Source organism: Magallana gigas, chromosome 1 (genome assembly GCF_963853765.1).
Source record: "Magallana gigas chromosome 1, xbMagGiga1.1, whole genome shotgun sequence".
NCBI classification, from domain to species: Eukaryota; Metazoa; Mollusca; class Bivalvia; order Ostreida; family Ostreidae; genus Magallana; species Magallana gigas.
The window spans coordinates 36,033,189-36,050,359 of record NC_088853.1 but is presented as its reverse complement, the minus strand read 5'-3'; the positions used below and the strand labels follow the sequence as shown (position 1 = coordinate 36,050,359).

Here is a 17,171-nt window from a genome sequence, read left to right as displayed (position 1 = left end):
CACATATCACCTATGAATCAGTAATCGAAATTTCTAAAACTTGTTTACAATTCTGGATCCAAGCAATGTTGAACACTAGTCTTGCTCAACTAGACAATCGGCTGTTTCTGTTAAACGCCGACTCCCAAGAGAGACTATCTGCTTGTCGGAGATTTGAGGAGACAGCCGATAGTCTGATTGAACGAGACAATATTGAACTCTGGTGTAAGAATACAAACGACTACCAAAAATATCTAAATTGCTCGTATTATTTAAAATCTGGCTTTTTTCGAGGTATTTATAAATACATTTCCTTGAAAAACAATGTTTCAGCATACATTACACCGAATTTATCTATTATTTCCAAAATCCAAGTCATGTAAGCCGCGATGGTTTGTGCTGAGGTCCAGACACTGTATTAATTCCGTTGTGCAAGCCAACGAACAATTTCTTTTTTGTACTTAATTTTGTTTCATGTGACGAGAGAGAGAGAGAGAGAGAGAGAGAGAGAGAGAGAGAGAGAGAGAGAGAGAGAGGGGGTCACACAGGATGATTTTTTGTATCTGATGCAGCTTGCAGTTCGTATCTATTACAATTTTACGAAATTCTGCAATGAATCTGGAATAGCATTCGATGAAAAAAATTCTGTGATTAAAATGTAAGTAATGAAATAAGTTATAAGTGGTAGAAGGCGGTATTTTAAAAAAAACAAATTATGAAAGATTTTGGCTATTTGCAGGAAATTTGATTCATCTTGGTCATTTGTTTCTTCAGACAATTCTGCAGTCAACATTAAATAATAAAGTCTTCATCCTCTGAGAGAAATATGCCAAAATTTGTTTTACCTTTTTTTTCAAACAATAAAGCCGGAAACGCATATTGCGACCTCTCTACTCTCGTTACAAATTGCGCGGAATTTTAGTTTAATATACCATTTCAACGGTGCTTTTCGTAATGTATATTACACAAGCTACTAACAGGCAAGCTACTGACAAACAGTTGGAACAGTTGGAAAAAACAGGACTATCAAAAGGTTTGTTTGAAGTCATCTTTTTGTAAGTTCTATGGTCGACACATCAACCTTGTCAACAAATACAATATTCCACTGGGTCGCCTGCTGACTGTCTTTTTTCATACTAATTGATTCACCATTAGTATTAACCAACTTGTGTACGAACTTTTCTGTGGGTTTTTTTCGATCACGGCAAAGATCATAAGGCGGGTGTGACCGGTCAGCAGAGGATTCTCACTCCTCAATGGTACCTGGTCTTACCTCCATTTTAAAAAAAAATAGAAATCCGTGTTCGCTCTGCTCCTGTTTTCTAATTTTCCTTTGAATTTTTAAAATTTGTACACTGTTTGTTATCACCACATGTCATTCAACTGACAACTTTCAAAGTAATAGCAAAAGGAAGCTTATATATTTTTAAAATATCAATTTTCTTTCTCCTATTTCGTCATTGCTATTTATTTTTATGCATGTTTGTAAATTATTCACGTTTTTCTTCGATAGAAGTTCTCTGCATGAATTGAACCCTTAAGTTTTCATTATTTTATAATCCATACGCAATAGCTGAATTGAAAAAAAAAAATACACAATTACCTTTCTTGAGGACTTTTTGTCTAGAAATTTTTGGGTTTTGAATTTTATTTAAAATGTTTTGCGTGTCCTGCAAAATCAAGAAAACGTGTAATCACAGAAATTAAAAACTATGTTTCTTATCTTTTTTTAACTGGTTAATATGTATAGTTGAATTTTAAAGAGTCTCAAGATGAATTTTGTTTTAAAAAATCCGTCCACTATTAACAAAACCATCTTTTATTTTGAGCAACAGGTGATCTATTGCTATTGTTTTTCGTCCATTGTAATGTGTCTTCCGTCATCAGTCGTTCATTAAGGTATCTCACTCCTCGCGTTTTGATTTTATTGCGCAGATGTTCATTATATTAAAAAGGAATATGATATTATTCATTTAAACCTCACATAAAGACTACACAATAATCATAAAGAAAATCCATTTGAATCCGAGAAACGAACAAGTTCTTGGGGGAACTATTTTCTCATGCGGAATATTTTTTAGTCGAAAATGACAGAAAGAAGAATTTTAATGAATGTTTAATATACTTTTCTTTTTATTATACTTTATTAATTATTAACATTTTTTAACATTTGGTAGATTTGCGACATGTTCTTAAGGTCTTGTGTGACTAGTTCAAAACTAAATTTTGAGAGAGTAATAGACGTTTAGCATAAAGTCATGCAAATACATAGAAAAAATTTTTTAAGCCAAATTTTGCAATAATTTACCTTTGGAGCCCTATATCTGAAATTTGACATCACTGACCATCTTGTTTTATTATATGAAAATGATACTAAATACATATCTAGGCAAACTGCATTAATGTTATAAAGTTCTTAAGAGAGGCTGTCTGTAATCATCGAGAATTATTTTTTGGAAAGTGCCAAATTTTTTTTTTCAAAAAATCCTATGAAAATATAAAGCATAATTGATAAAATGAATAAAATCAGAAGTTTTAGAAATTTGAATGCATTCCTTTCAATTTTACATATCGATTATTGTTGCCATGGTAACGTGTCTAGGAAAAAACCCTCAAATATTTCACTTTCAATACCAAAATATTTAAAGTTGGCTTTGTAAAATCCATTTTTTTCTTACATAAGGTAAATGAACAAAGCTAATATAAAAATTTCATTAAATAATTATTTGAATATTTTTTCTTAACTTTGTTGCCATGGAAACCATAATAACCAAACAGTTTTCACAACTGAAAATTCAATAAAACGTCAAGCAATTTTTAAGCTAAGATTTTTCAGAGGCGCAACAAGATATGATACAGTCTTTCATACAGAAAGAAAAAAAACACATTCTAAAGTTTTATTTAAGATAATAAAATCAGTTAAACAAATTTTCTTTTTTTTTCCTTACCTGACAAAAAGTCCCATTTTTCACTATATTCAGCTATATTTTCATATTAACGAGAGAAGGTTACATAGCTTTGTGTATTTTATGAGTCATTCTCAAAAAAGGTGGTATTGGGTTGTAACAGGGCACTAGAAAGTATAATCTTTGATTTTTGCCAAGTTTCACTTTTGTGCTACTTTTGGATATATATTAGCATACATATTGGTGCATATACAGTTAATTCTAACAAAACCTTAAAAATTTAGAAAGATTATAAGTTGATTTTTACACATTATTTGACTGTTACCACTCAGAGTTTGCGACTTTCAATAGGTTTTGTAAGGTGGTAAGACCCTTTCTTGTTAAAATAATAGGGTCAAGGGATAAAAGGTAAGTAAAATACCTCTCTCAAACAAAACGACGAAGAAAATATGTAAACAATATTTTTCAGCGAGGTCAAGTTTGTCCGTTACCTGTTTTTATGTCCATGGTGTGACGAAACAAAATATTGGTGTGTAAGAGTTGTTATTCTTAGTAATTTGAAAGATAAATGATGCCTCCTTATTCCCATCATATTGCTATAAACAATGATAGAAGACAAAATAGCTGAAGATGAAATTAAGGTCTTCCGTTTCCAACGGAAGACCTTTCTATTATTGTGCTGGTTAAGATTATTCTTATTAGGGTCTTCCGTTTCCAACGGAAGACCCTCTTGTTATTCTACGGTTTCTTTTTCTTTATTAGGGTCTTCCGTTTCCAACGGAAGACCCTCTTGTTATTCTACGGTTTCTTTTTCTTTATTAGGGTCTTCCGTTTCCAACGGAAGACCCTCTTGTTATTCTATTGTTTTTTTTAGGGTCTTCCGTTTCCAACGGAAGACCCTCTTGTTATTCTATTGTTTCTTTTTATTATTAGGGTCTTCCGTTTCCAACGGAAGACCCTCTTGTTATTCTATTGTTTCCTTTTATTATTATTATTATTATTCTTTTTCTTTATTTTTCTGACTTTTTTAAAGCTTAATATCTCAAAAAGTTTTCAACGGATTTGCATGAAACTTTCAGGGATTATGAAGCATCACTGTCCCTCAAAGATGTTAAATTTTCAACTACAACGTCACTTCCGTTTTTACGTTACGTCATTTTTTTAATTTTAAAAAAGTGATTTTGTCCAGGGCGTTTTTTAAAAACGCTTCAAGATAGAGACTTGGAATTTTCTGTGTTGAAGCATTGATCGTTTTAATTTGGACATAAGGCTGGACTTTAGTTTCCGTCACTTCTGGTCCAAACCGGAAGTGTTCTAAAATTTTCGAATTTTTGAATTTTTGAATTTTTCGTTTGAATTTCAAATGTTTACTAGGTTTGTAGAGTTGGTCATGCTGAATACGAAACTGAAATCCATTAGAAAATCGAACGACGCATTAAAGAGATATCGGGGTTTAAAAATTGATTTTTTCCGGAAATTTTGATTCCGCGTCCTTGGTTTAAAAAATAGTGCAATGTTCAAAGTAACATTAACTCGTACCAAAAATAATTGTTAAGTCGTACTTGAACACATTTGGATTTTTTTTAATTAAGTCGTTCTTGAAATCGGAAAGGTTTTTGTAAAGTCGTACTTAAAATCATTCGGATCTGTTAAGTCGTACCAGGAATAATTCGATTTTTTCATCTTTTTACTTAGTTACTATTGTTATTGGTTTAAGAGCTCTGCTTCTTGCAGGAACTTCCAGCTTTACTTCCGACATTAACGGAAGACCCACTCGTTGCTTTGCAACGAGCTTTGCTCTAGTTATTATTATTATTCTTTTTCTTTATTTTTCTGACTTTTTTAAAGCTTAATATCTCAAAAAGTTTTCAACAGATTTACATGAAACTTTCAGGAATAATGTACCATTATCGTCCCTAAAAGATGTTAAATTTTCAACTACAACGTCACTTCCGTTTCAACGTTACGTCAATTTTTATATTTTAAAAACGTGATTTTGTCCAGGGCATTTTTCAAAAACGCTTCAAGATAGAGACTTGGAATTTTTTGTGTTGAAGCATTGATCGTTTTTATTTGGACATAAGGCTGGAATTTAGTTTCCGTCACTTCCGGTCTAAACCGGAAGTGTTTTAAAATTTTCGAATTTTCAAATTTTTCGTTTTTATTTTAAATGTTTACGAGGTTTGTAGAGTTGTTCATGCTGAATACGAAACTGAAATCCGTTTGAAAATCGGACGATGCATTACAGAGATATCGGGGTTTAAAAATTGATTTTTCCGGAAATTGTGTTTCCGCGTCCTTTTTTTAAAAAATAGCGTAATGTTTATAGTAAAATTAACTCGTACCACAAATAATTGTTAAGTCTTACTTAGACACATTCGGATTTTTTTTTGTTAAGTTGTTCTTAAAATCAAGAAGGTTTTTGTTAAGTCGTACTTAAAATCATTCGGATTTTGTTAAGTCGTACCAGGAATAATTCGATTTTTTCATCTTTTTATTTTACTTTCTCTTGTTACTGGTTTAAGAGCTCTGCTTCTTACAGGAACTTCCAGCTTTACTTCCAACATTAACGGGAGACCCACTCGTTGCTTTGCAACGAGCTTTGCTCTAGTTATTATTCTTTTTTTTTTCTTACGCATTTTTGTGCACGCGAGTTCTCGGGAACGGCTTGGCTGATTTTAATGAAACTTTCAGAACTAGCAGATATTGATCTGAACCGTATTGGAAATTTTTTACATTGATGACGTCATTTCCGTTTTAGAGATATTGACGTTTTTACGATTTTTAAAGAGAGTCGGCTTGTCCGTGGTTTTCTCCTAAACGAAAACAGATATTTGATTCAAATTTTCAGGGTTTGTAGACCTATGTTTGTGGATATGACAGAAGCATTTTCATTGTTCTGTGACGAAAAAAACCGAAGCTCGTCTGCGCTTAAAAATTGAGATAAAAAGCGTCATGATTTTTTTGTGGTTTTCTTTGAATATCTTTTTTCTAAAAAGTATTTTGTTAAAACTTATAGAACAAAAAAACTTTAGAAAGTCAAGATCTTTCATTTGACATTAGGGAAAAGGGGCTGGCCCTTTAAATTAAGGGCCGAAAGGGCTCTAAAGTATTCTAATAATATCTTTTTAATGTGAAACATTTTGTTATACTTTATAGAAGCAATTATGTTCATCGTAACGTTATGTACCTATACATGACAGTTGTTTACTCCTTTGTTACGTATTTAGGGATTTTAAGGGGCCAGCAGTTCGAAATTTTGATCTTATATATCTGAAAATGGAGAGAAATTTTGAAAAGCAATGTTGAACAAAAGATGCTCCAAATAATGTCGTTAACAATTTGCAACCATAATTTTTTTTGTTATCCGGTCCCTAACAGGAGTTATAGGGTCGGCCCTTAAAACGATCTCTTCCAGACATCTCGAGAACGGTACATAATTTCTACATACTTGTTGAACAAAATTTGTTTAAAATGACAAGAGCTTTCTTTTTATATCACGAAAAAGGGGCTGGCTATTCAAATTAGGAGCCGATAGAATTTTTAAGCCTTTTAATCATAGCCTTTAATTGTGAAATATTTTGTAATACATTACGGAAGCAATTATGTTAATCGAAATGTTATGTACCTATACATGAAAATTGTTTACTCCTATGTTATGTAATAAGGGGTTTTAAGGGGTCAAAAGTCCAAACTTATCATCAACGTCCCAAAATTTTAAAAAAGCAACTTTAAGGAGCAATATTAAACAAAATACGCTAAAAAATGTGATTAACAATCTGCAACCAAAACTTGTTTGTTATCAGTTCCCACGTTCTCCTTCAGTAAAATCAAGAACGGTTACAAATAGCTTTTTACACAAAATGTATCGAAATCAAAAGACCTCTTATTTGATATGAAATAAAATGTGGCTGGTCCCTAAATTGGGGATCCAACGAGGTGTATAATCCTTCATCCATCGCTCTTTTAGATCACATCTGCATTTCCTGATATGTTTCGTTGATGAAGATAAAAGGCAAAGTCATTTCCTCTTCTAAAAATCGGACGGAAGACCTCCTCGTTGCTCGCAACGAGATCGTGTCTTGCTAGGGTCTTCCGTTTCCAACGGAAGACCCTCTTGTTATTCTATTGTTTCTTTTTATTATTAAGGTCTTCCGTTTCCAACGGAAGACCTTATTGTTTTTCTTCGGTTTTTTTTCTCATTCTTCTCCTTTTTTTTTCTTACCGATTTTGTGTCAGCGATTACTCGAAAACTGTTTGATCGATTTTAATAAAATTTGCAGATCTTATTGACATTAGTTTAAACTTGATCGGAAATTTTTTTGGTTGATGACGTCATTTCCGTTTTTGAAATATCGACGTTTTCTTGATTTTCAGAGTGTCGGCTTGTCCAAGAGAGTTATCAAAAACTATAAAAGATATTAAGTTCAAAATTTCAGGAATGATAGACAAAAGATTGTAGATATGTAATAAGGCATTAATAAATTTCAGGCACAAAAGGCGCTAAAGCTCGGTAGGGCTCGAAAAATGAGATGAAAAAAGCGTTGTGATTTTGCTTGGTTTTCTTAGATTATCTTTTTTCTCACAAATATTTTGTTAAGACATGTAGAAGAACAAAAATTTATATTTACAAGATCTTTTGTTTGACTCCTAGAAAAAGGGGCTTGCCCCTCAAATTAAGGACCTAGAATCCTTCAAAGTTTTCACTTTATAACTCAAAAGCGGTTAAGATTTCGATATGGCTGTCGCGGCAAAAGTTGTTCATTATGATCTTATTAATATCGTTACAATAATATTTTGTTCGGGTATTGCGTAATATGAGTGTAAAAAGCCAGACTTGTTACCATGTATTTGTGTTTTATTTGGCAAATAAACGGGGTATTTGTGCGTATAACTGACATAAAGGGTACCGGTTTACACACGGAAAGTGTTTCAACATTTTATTTTTTTTTCTAGTGAAACACATTATGGATAAAAGAACTGTTTCTATGCAATGCATTTGAGTCGCATTTAAAATCTAGCTGTATACCGAACTGTGTTTGTTAACAATTACGTATCCGATCCCTTGCCGCAGCCGAGGAAATAGGTCACGAATGGACTAGCGAGCGGTCTGCCGTTATCTAATACACAAGATTTGCGTCTTGCTGTAATGCACACATGAGTTTTTTTTATGTAGCTGCAAACACAAAACTTCCGATTTTAATGATTTTAATAGTAAATAAAAAAGATTATACCTTTACCTAATACCATAGACAGTGTACTAGCTTGCATTCGGAAAGTGTTTAAACAGTTTAATTCTTTTCTAGGGAAATATATTATGTGTATAAGAATTGCTTCTATGCAATGTATTTGAGTCGCATTTAAAATCTTGCTAGCTGTATTCCGAGCTTCATGTATGTAAACAATTATACGTATCCGATCCTTGCCGTGGCCGAGAAAATAGGTCGCGGCTGGACTAACGAGAGGTCTGCCGTTATCCAATACACAAGATATACGCATTGTTGTAATGCACACACGGGTTTATTTATGTAGCTGCAAACACAATGAATTCAGATTTTAACGATATTAAAGAGTAAATAAAAAAAGACTATATTATTACCTACGAAGTATTGCTGTTTTTCTCTCGTAATTAAAAAAAAAATAGATAGTATGGCTGTCGTTGAAAAAAAGGCGTTCTTTGTGTTCTTGTCTATGTCATGAAACAGTTTTATTGTTGGTAAATAAAATTCAGTTATCAAACTGCAAACGTTAACAGTTCAAACCCACCACGTTGAGTGTACATTTTCATAACACGGGCCGAGGAGATGCCGCGCTAGTGGACAGCCGATTCACTGTAGGACACATGCTTCTCGTGTTTATACGTTATCACACATTCCAATGCCCATTGATTCGTTCTTATTTTCATTTCCAATTATATTGGTTAACGATGCATCAAACCATTGATTTAAATCATAGTTCGTATAATAAAGGGGAAAAAAAGCTGCCATCAATGAATATAATACAATTGTACGTTTTACAGTCGTACGATTTGAAATGTAAATAAATTCACTTGTGTCCGTTTGTGACATTTTGCTGCTGAGAATTAAATGCATTACACTACCAATTTCAACAAAATATAGGCGATATTCACATATCTATGATAATGTGATACTTCATTTGGCTAACAAAATATTAGAATTTTTATGAGTTATGAGAGAGAGAGAGAGAGAGAGAGAGAGAGAGAGAGAGAGAGAGAGAGTGTGTGTCTTAAGCAGGATGTAGTAAGTAAAAGTTGAAATATATTTAAAAAGCGTTCGAGATAAGGCAGCTTAAGAAGTCCAATGTTACATGCTTGCGGTAGGTACGGGCACGATAAAACAAACCATTTTTAAACAAGTTGAGGTTTTATTTACATTTAGGCCGTAAAATAATAAGGGTCACAATATTGGTATAACCTCTTCTCAGTGGTAGTCAGATTCATTAAAAAGCAAACTCATTGCTGATTTTATTCATTTATAACTTATTTTTTTTTGATTCTGAAAGAATATGTGAGTTTTAAAAATGTAATGTACATGTACATTCATTGTAAAAGTTTTGACTGTATTCGGACAGTTGAAGATCGAGTAGCGAACACTAGACTTAGCAGATTAATTGTCTAATACAAATCGAATTGGCTTTAAAATTTGCATATTCAAGCACACTTAAATAGTTTATTCATAAATTATATATAATTATATTAATAAAAACGTCTGTATGCTGTATTATGTATTTGCTGTCTGATTAGGACTGTTCTTCCCCAAAAAGAAGCGCTCGGCGATCGCGTAAAAATCGTTCTGTAAAGTACAACACCTGATTGGAGTACATGCTTATACATAGGCGTCGGAACCGGGGGGGCTAGGGGGGGGGGGGGGGGGGGGTTAGCCAAAGTTATACCTAACCATTACAAACATAGCCTGATAGAGGGTTCAGCCCCCCCCCCCCCCCCCCCCCCCCCCCCCCACTTTTTCTCGCAGGAAAGATTATTGTTCCTAAATATACCTTGGATTCAGATGCAGTCCAGCCCCCCCCCCCCCCCCAACGGATTAGGATTTCCATGATTTTGGGAATTACTTTTTTCTCAATATTTCTGAGGATTAGTCTAGCCTCCCCACTTTCAATTTGCTTTCGACGCCAGTGTTATATACAATTTTTTTAAAATGTGTACGTTTAACTACGCGAAATTGTAGATGTCATGGAGTCAATAGGCAAATCAAATTCGCCAATCAGGCAATATCAGTTATCTAATGCCTATGACTGATAATTTTACAAGGTAAATTAATACATGTAAATATGAGTTTTAAAGCACTCCCTGCTCCCGTGTTAAAAGCTCCCGTTACCTGCATTCTTTTATTAACGATTTTTTGCACACATTTATTCGGAAATGGCTCAAATTTGTTACACGGGCCCGATAAGAAGATGAAAGGATGACCCCTAAAATTTCTTTCCCAAATATTTCAAGAACGGTCTCAAATTTCAAACACTGGTTGAATAACTTATAACTTAATTTGTACAAATTTTATGTGCATGAATGACAATGTTCCTGTAACTTAACAAAAAATGACACTTTTTGAAATCTTAAAGTTTCTGAATTCATCATTAAAATTAATAATGTTAGACGGCCCATGCAGCAAGTTTTTCTAGTCGAGTCTTTCGTTCATCAGCGCATCGATTGTGAACATTTCAGCGGGGTTTGGGGTTGCAACAAGAGGGTGAAACGACCACGAATTTTGACAGATTTGCTACAAAGAGTTTAAAAGAGATGGATACAAAACACAGGTGCGATTATATCTTTAAGAGATAAAAAATGATTAATCTGTTTGCCATAAATACCAATTTTTATCATAAAAATATTTTAACATTTGGATCCGCCGAATATTTCCATTTCCCTTCATTGTTTGGTGCCTGATTTGAAATAACGTTTCGAGGTATAATAAGTTGAGAAATTTCTTCAAGCTGCATGTTCCGATTTGTCGGTCATTACAGTATCAAATAATTTTCCTTGCAAACCTAATGAATAATCTTACAAATTTATAGACGTATTTAAACGGAAGTGCTCTCCTTTCAACGTTAGAAATATTCAAAGTAAATAAAAATAAATTTGGGGCATACAAAAACCCCCCAAAATACATCATTGGAATGTTTAAAAAAGGAAACCGTTGGGTTTCATCCTCCGAATGATTGAGTTTATTCATCCTGCATGTTTTGCAATGATTATAAACAACGTAAACATCAAAACTATTAATGAACAAATGTACACTGCTTTATTTTTGTTTAAATAGTCATTCTGTATATTTTATATGTTATAATAGATTATATAAAAAAAACAGATGTCAAAGTCGTAATACAATCATACTAGCTTCGACGTAAGGGGCCAGTTTAAACACGCGGCGAAATAACGCAAAACCCTTTTATGTCGATTATTTTGCGAATACACAACAAAACTTGTCTAATCCGGCGGAGGGTGGTTCTGAAAAAAAAATGGCCGGATTAGGCAACATCCGGTTTAGAGGATATTGTTGCAAATTAATTTTAGTATTTAATGCAGTAGGTCCTGATCGTGTATTCTTGCAAAATGTTCAATTGTTCTGAATTATATTAGATTTCATCGATCTTATTTACGGTACAAATTTTCATTTTAAATATTTTTTTTCAAACAATAAATCCATAACGGAATACATACGATGGAAATCCTTGAATTAAATATTCGTTATTGATAATCTTTCAAACATCCGATTTACCTGAAAAGTGCATGCTTAACCGTAAATTGTTAAACAAAACATTAACAAGTCAACAGGTGGCTGAAATAACTGATGGCGAGAATTGTTTTGATGCAGGGAAACAGTAGATAAATATTAATATAAATGAGAATTTTATATAAAAAAAAATTGAGCATTTTGACAGAATAATATGCAACTCTGTACGTGTAGCCATGCAACGGGGATAACAAACGATATCGGCAGTCTTACTCCCGCAGTATCCTGACTCACGGCCTGAAAAAAATTGGGTGAACTATAATCTAACTATCCAATTGCAATTCATAACAAGACTTTACGGTATTAACTGAAAAAAGTTGCTTCTTTGGATCTATATTAACAGTTGTTTAAATCAATAGCAACGACAGAAAAATTGGTCAATAATTGAGCATTAATATCTCGCAGAAGGCCGATCGATCGATAAGTGGACGGACTACGGGAGATAACTCTCACTAATAATATGCAGTAGGCTTTTTCATCGCGCCGGTTAACAGAATAGATAGGATCCGGATTGCACAAATTTTTTTTAAACAAAAATGATTGGAAAATGTCAAGGGGCTGAATAATGTCGCCGGATTGGGCAGCATGCCGTAATAAACAACATCCGGATTCAACGAGTTTCAACATGTACATAATTTTTTCATTGAAATATGGCTTAATTGACAGGGAAAACTACATGTACTGCAACGTATATTATTGCACACATACTTAGCATAACCATCGTTTAAAAGCGTACACTTATTTTATTGAAAATCGGACCAAGCAGCTTTAACATTAAGATTTACATGTGTAAGACACTTTATTTGTCATGTGCATGATCATGTGCATTAATTATTTTCAATACCTGCTTATTCTCCACAATGATCTCCAATTCCATTCACAACTGTTGTCATTCAAAATCACATGAATTAAACAAAATTTAAAATTTAGTGTCGATCTCAACTGTTATGTATCCAAGAAATGTATTGATTTTAACATGTGTTACGTAATTAGGTAATAACGTTTTTAGGGGTCAAACTTCATTTACAAATTATCATTTTTCCTTCGTAAACATTCACAGGATCGAAAACAGATTTCCTACGGATATTTATAATGGGGAATGTTTACATCTTTCCTCAATTCGGAAGTCTTTCGGAATATCTAGCACAATTTTTTAAAGTTATCATTCGGGCTTTATAATGGCTGATGCAATGCAAAATCCCCGTAGACGTTCTTTTTTTAGCCGTGTATTAAAACCTGACAAGCTAGAGGGGGCGTTTCAAAAGGGAAATCTTGGGATTTTTTCATACTATCGAATGAACATCGTCTGAATCAAGAGATATTTACAAATATCAAATAATTTAAGAGAATGTGTGGCATAAATATCTTGGGACAGACCTTAGGTATAATACGTTTATATATCCTTACAATATAATGATTTTCTCATGCGTTACCTTACTAGGGATATTAGGGGCCAGAGGTAAAAAAGTTTAATCTTGTCTATTTCAATTGAAAGAAATGCAAGTATTTAAAAAAGCAACGTAAGAGAACTTGTAAAAAGCATTACAGGTAAGCATTAGTACTTCACTCCTATTTCCATATCATGTTTTGTTGTTGAAAATTAAAGTCGATGACGTGATTTACCTTTTTAAAATCGGACGGAAGACCTCCTCGTTGCTCGCAACGAGATCGTGTCTAGTTAAGGTCTTCCGTTTCCAACGGAAGACCTTATTGTTTTTGCTTTGTTTCTTTTTCCCTATTATTAGGGTCTTCCGTTTTCAACGGAAGACCCTCTTGTTATTCTATTGTTTTTTTTAGGGTCTTCCGTTTTCAACGGAAGACCCTCTTGTTATTCTATTGTTTTTTTTTATTATTATTATTCTTCTTGTTTTTCCTTCTGACTTCTTTTTTGCTTTATATCTCAAAAACTATTCAACCGATTTGCAAGAAATTTTCAGGGAGTATGTTAAATAGTTGTCCCTTTAAGATTTTTAACTTTCAGTCATTAAGTCACTTCCGTTTTCTAGTTACGTCATTTTTAAAAATTTCAAAAAGTGATTTTGTCCAGGACTTTTCTCGTAAACGGTTGTTTATAAAGACTTGAAATTCTCTGTGATTGTAAATCTGAGGATTTACTTATAGCAAATTTACAAAAAAAATTATTTTGTCACTTCCGGTCGAAACAGGAAGTGATTCTAATTTTTCTGAATTTTCATTTTTTTGAGCGAATAATAAAATTATATGCATGTTGTAGAGTTTGCAAAGCTTAATGCAAAACTGAAATTCGTTTTCAAATCAGATGATGCATTTCAGAGATATCGGGGTTTGAAAATTGATCTTTCCGGAAATTATGATTCCGTGTTTTTGGTTTTAAAAATAGTGCAAATTTCACACTGAAAGTAATTTCTACTGAAAACAATTCGTACTGATTATTAAACTTTATATAAAACACAAAATTATATGCATATTGTAGAGTTTGCAAAGCTTAATACAAAACTGAAATTCGTTTTCAAATCGGATGATGCATTGCAGAGATATCGGGGTTTAAATATTGATTTTTCCGGAAATTTTGATTCCGTGTTCTTGGTTTAAAAAATAGTGTAAAATTCACACTGAAAGTAACTCCTGCTGAAAACAATTCGTGCAGGTCATAAAACTGGACTCTGTTTTTTAATAGTTAATTAAAGTGTTTATCGATACAATTTCGTTATTTCGATCGATAATTACGTTGTTAGTTTTTATTAGTCTTATTAGTTTTAATCGAAATAATTATCGTACGATTCCCCATTTCAACTCGCCATGTTTTGACTGCGAACAAACAGCTGATGGCTGTGTGTCTACATTTTTAAAAGAAGCAAGGCCTGCAAGATGTCGATAGTGGACATTTCAGCTCAACTAACGTATCACAGATTATAAAGGTATGTTTCAATACAGAATATGTCGTATTGACTTTTTCTTTTCAGAGTATTTGCACTTTTCAATCTAATCCGAGATTTCTCTGACTCTAACCTCCGCTTTTGAAGTACGTCACAATATAAAAGCGGGCGTTAGAGTCAGCGGAATCTCGGAATATTATATGTCCAGTGTATTTTCACGGTAGCTGCAGAACTGTAGCTCTCCGGGAAAAAAATAATGACAGACCGGAGAGCTACAGGGCCACCCATTGAAAAAATTGTACATGTATATTTATTACAAAGAAAAACGTGCACTAGTTTTGGACTGATTTACCTTATTTATACGCAAATTCTGTGAAAACAATTCGTACCATTAAATTCTTCATGCAATTTACTACTGATATCGCCTCTTTATTTGCCTCAGACTTTCTCCGAAACACGCTACCGACCTCGGAAAATCAAGTATGTTGAATTTACATCGAGATCGAGAGTCGCCATTTTTACATGTAAACAAAGTGGACCACATGAATTTACGGGACTGGTGATGGTGTTTAAAAGACTATCCGAGGCAAGTGAACAGAGGATATCAGTAGTAAATTGCATGAAAAATTTAAAATTAAAAGCGATGGGAGTTCTAAGGTACACAAGAATAGAATGTTGTAATTAGAGTGCATGTTTGCATGATGATAACTTTACCCTAAATATTTAAATATAGCAGATCTTTACCATATCGCCTTCACTTAATTTATGAATTAAAAACTCAGGCTTGTGTTTAATTAAATAAATATATTTGACAAAGTAAATATTCAATCTAATTAAAATTAGACCTTTTGTCTCGCTCTCTGTTATATATGGTTATTGCTTGTGTAACAGGCATGTAAAACAGAGTGCGAGATGAAAAGTCTCAAATTTCATATTATATTAAACTCAGAATTTAGGTCAATGTTCCATGATATCTATTAAACAGTCTTCTCAAGATATAAGTATTTCACAGAATCATTGTAATTTGAGAGATTAGATTATCTTTTATACATATTGATTCATTTTAGGTAAGCTTTACATGCATATCACATCTACATAGTATGTAAATAATTTTTACTGCATGTGCCTCAGATCTCTCTCTCTCTCTCTCTCTCTCTCTCTCTCTCTCTCTCTCTCTCTCTCTCTCTCTCTCTCTCTTAATCTTGGCAAAGACTCATGAAACTGTCAGAGGGCAACTTAATTTTGTGACAAAAATATCTCGATCTTGTAAAAGAAATCCAAAGTGCATTTAATTTTAAAATGAGCATGTATTATTAATCCCTCATTTTTATGCGCATTATACATAGTATTGTTTTTAAAACATGTAATTCGTAAGAAAAAAAAAAACCCTCGCTAAATTTATTCGCAATAAACCCCAGTAGAATTGACAAAACATGGTATACACGTAGCAGAAGCTTATACTTTGACACTGTTTGGATTGGTAATATTCCTTTGTAGTTGCTCTCGCTCTCTCTCAATCTGATATGTCTATACCCAAGAAATTATTTTAATGTTATGATATTATGACTTGATATGCACATTTTTGTTTTTGTACTGGCTAAATGTTAATGTCATATATTTGGATATGTCATACTTATAACACTGCATGGTCAGTGTATTTTTTCCAAAAATATTATGTATATGTTAATGTAAACACAGCTATTACAAGTACATGTATGTTAACACAGCTAATTTATTTTTTTTAATTCAGCTTAAAGCAGACTCTTGTTACCACATGGCTTTTACCTGTTGATTCTTGTGGTTTCAGCTCTTGAGGTTAACCTGTCACCTCTACCCACATGCATATTCCTTGTGTTCTACAGACTATCTACCGGTAATTCAAATTAAATCGGATAATGCTTGAACAATAATGGAACTTTAAGAAAGCATCATGTCCTATTGTGGTGAAATTGTTCATGGTTGATAAGAAATTATGAAAAACAAAATTAAGGCTGTTTAAAGAAATATAATTGTTGTGAAAATTTGTTTTTCAATAAAAGTATGCAATTATGTTTCCTTCATTTTTTATTTTATAAAGATATTTAGATGTGTTTACATAGTTGAAAAATCACCCAACTCTTTCCAATTTTCTCCATAAGATTACATGTAGGATATGTAAATGTACATTTGACTTTTGAATAACACCAGCAATGATAATTGCGTTTGAAATGAGCAAGAAACAATCTATTTTCACCCTTTTAAGGTATATATGCATAAAAAAGTAGAAAAAAAACATGTCAAATTTAAACATTTTTGATGGAATTCTCCTCCGCCTCCAGCTACCCGGGTGTGTTTGAATTTAATTTTATTTAAGGCAGATGTTGAACTTGTTGATCTTACTGTTTTATCATGGTTAAAAAGAGACAAGAAACGAGAATATATTAGATATTTAATAAATATGATTGTTAGCTTACCGGTACTTTTTTTCATGGAAAAAAGAAATCACATGCAGGAATACTTGTCTATTTAATTATTAAAATGCTACAAATCATTCAAGAAACATAAAAAGATCAAATTTTAGTATCATTGATGATTATTTTCAAATATGTGTGAGAAATGACTCATAGAAATTGCCACAAGTTTCAGAAAATTAGGTAAAAGATTTCAAACCATGACTTTTT

The 17,171-nt window shown here is 32.8% G+C and overlaps 1 long non-coding RNA gene across 1 annotated transcript; it reads left to right on the top strand.

Annotated features, from left to right (window-relative positions):
- Nucleotides 1-14,111: 14,111 nt before the first annotated feature.
- LOC136273737 (uncharacterized) lies at nucleotides 14,112-16,514 on the top strand. Its single transcript, XR_010711962.1, has 3 exons — nucleotides 14,112-14,553; nucleotides 14,954-15,097; nucleotides 16,262-16,514. It is a non-coding gene; the product is annotated as an uncharacterized lncRNA (long non-coding RNA).
- Nucleotides 16,515-17,171: the final 657 nt, after the last annotated feature.